This window comes from Otolemur garnettii, unplaced genomic scaffold (assembly GCF_000181295.1).
Source record: "Otolemur garnettii isolate 467f Iridium unplaced genomic scaffold, OtoGar3 scaffold00252, whole genome shotgun sequence".
Taxonomy (NCBI): Eukaryota; Metazoa; Chordata; class Mammalia; order Primates; family Galagidae; genus Otolemur; species Otolemur garnettii.
The window spans coordinates 268,352-271,216 of NW_003852647.1; the positions used below are offsets into that span (position 1 = coordinate 268,352).

Here is a 2,865-nt window from a genome sequence, read left to right on the forward strand (position 1 = left end):
TCGTCATTGTTGTTTGGTGGGCCCAGGCTGGATTCGAACCTGCCACCTTAGGTGTATGTGGTTGGCGCTTTAGCCACTTGAGCCACAGGCGCTGAGCCGCCACTGTAATTCAATACCATCCAATAACTCTGAATTTACATAAACTATAATGAAAGAAATGAACTGTTACCATCAAATGGTCTTTGCTGAGCTGTGATTTTGGGGGGATGCAAAAAACATTAATACATATGCATGTTTAATTTGAAACCACACAAATTATGTATGTAGGCTCAGATAGTAGCTTAGTTCACTTTTATTACTAATAGCTTAACTGAAACAGCCATCTATTCATTCCACCAGCAGGAATAGCAGCACCAAGGTCTTCTAAAATTCTTTATGTATAAAGCTTAAGTGATTATCCAAGTCCTAGTCTTTGCATGCTCCAATTCTGGTTATCTTACTTAACATAAAAGTAACAGGATTTGGAGAGTTACTATTTGCTGTATTAAAACAATTACACAGCATCTTGTACTGTTAAAAAGCAAAATACTGTGAATGCAGCCCATCTTCACAGCTCTACACTGGAAGCTGCCAAGCATTTGCTGCTCCTGCCAGAGTAACGTTGCAGAAACTGAATCATGGCACAATGGATTTCTGAATTATTTTATCTATCACTGGACCTGGGGCTTAGTACCTTCCCCTTGTAGACCATATGCACTGATCATCCCAGAATCATCTTCAATGGAGGGAAGGCATCAGGTCATATAGCGGGTAATGGCTCTCATAGCATAAAGGAATTTTGCTTGCATCCCAGCTTCTATAAGAAGCAGATTAACATGAACCTTCTCAGAGTGCTTGAACTGTCTCCAGAAGCTATCATACATTCTTTTGATAACTTTTTCAGGAGTGCAAACAGCAGTTTTGATATAAGCTTTAAAGGTACAATCCAATAGCTAGTTAATTTCACCATAATCAGAGTCATTTTATCTATTCCAAACATGCAGTGAATATAGCTCCAAATAGCCCATCTAAGCATTGAGGCATCAACATCTTTGCACATTGCCATTGTATTATAAGATTATAAGCAATATGAAATTTTTCACCAATCAACTGTCTCACATCCGGATAAAGGCAATTTACCAAAGAATAGCCATGGTCTTCCCAGCAATAATCCTGGACATGAAATGTTGGAACGTGCATCCCATGTCTGGAGAAATCTTTATAGCCATAACTAGTATCCTCAAAGTGACAAGTTCCATCTCTCGCTTGTGTAACTTCTTCATCATCTGAAGAGAAGACCAACATTCTCTCTTTTCTATTTCAAAACATGAAGCCATTTCTTCCTGACTCGCCTCTTCTTCATCTCTACATTCCTGTAACTGTCTCATCTTTTGCATGAGGGCTTCAACCTCGAAGAAGGAATCACTTACAGCAACATTTCCTGCTGAGTTGACCTGCATCTCATCCATACTGTGATTGCCATTTGCAATGTCACAGATGCAGTAGTTACTAACAGAAAGAGGTCTGAACGTGTGGCCACCATCACTATGAATTTCTGGACTGATTCCATAGCCAAATGTGAACGAGGCAAGAGAATGATAGTGATTGAGTAAAACTACTGAATGTACCAATTCTGCGAGGGACCAGCTGTGCTCTTCAGCTTTTAAAAGTCCCTCAATGTGTTCTTTGGTAATAAGCCAAGGTCTGTGTGCTAACACTTTGTTGAGTTCGCCTAAATTTGTAGTTTTTGAGGAGCATTCTCTAAACCATTGAGTCACTTGGAGACCTCACCAACAGGAAGGAAATCATTTACATGCAGGTTTACTAAATAGGAGCATTGATGTCTTGCTGCAGCCATTATTCCAATGTAGTGTCAATAGCCATCATTGTTCTTTGGCGGGCCTGGGCTGGATTCAAGCCTGCCACCTTAGGTGTATGTGGCTGGCGCCTTAGCCACTTGAGCCACAGGCACCAAGCCACATATTCTTATTAGTAAAGTATCTTAAGAATGGGGGGAAAAGTATCCACTGTACTCAATACTATTACGAAACCAATTTATAAACACTTACACATTTATACGAATGATAAAACACAAAGATAATCTAGAAAAAAAGAGGAGAGAGTAGGGAAAGTTGAAGGGAAGGGAGAAGGCGAGTAGAGGGAGAGTCTTTGGCAGGATCTCACCTATTGTACACAATGAAAGGGTACATTTCAAAACAACTCAGAGTATATTATAAATGTCTTACCACGGAAATAATTAAGCGAGGTGATGATTATGTTCGTTTGATTTAAGCATTCCACATTGTATATCACATCATATTGTACCCCATAAATGTATAAAGTTATGATTTAATAAAAATTAAGTTAAAAAATTATTGAAAGGGAAATTTGACATCTCAAAGAATGAGTGTATCAATTTTGGGGGAGAGGGAAATTATTCTTCATTGAAAAACACCAACAATAGTGAAAGACTTCTAAAGCAATTCATGCTTCCAGAATACAAAGTATTTGATACATTTTTCCAAACCTGTTTGCATCTCAAAGTTAGCATTTCTGTAAATCAAATTTGATAACCTGACTAAAAATATTTTCCAGCTTTATTATTTAAGGAGCTGCACAACCTTTAAGGTGGGGACCATGAGGCAGGCAGGAGCAGAGGGATAGAATGTACCTGGGACTGCACAGCAGTCTACTGCAACATGTCCCACTACTTTGGTGCTGGAAACAAAAATACCACACAAGACAGCTGCCCTCCAGGGTCAGAATCTTGTGAAACAGCATATTAAAAGATAGCCAGTTTTTTAAAATTTATACACTTTCATTTAAGATTGCTTTTTTGAAGAAAATCATTAAGAATGCCACTGTAATTCTTTTTTTTTTTTTTTT

The 2,865-nt window shown here is 38.4% G+C and overlaps 1 pseudogene; it reads right to left on the minus strand.

The window, feature by feature from the left end:
• Nucleotides 1–734: 734 nt before the first annotated feature.
• The window catches only part of LOC100966857, a 2,690-nt pseudogene continuing 559 nt past the window's right edge, over nucleotides 735–2,865 (minus strand).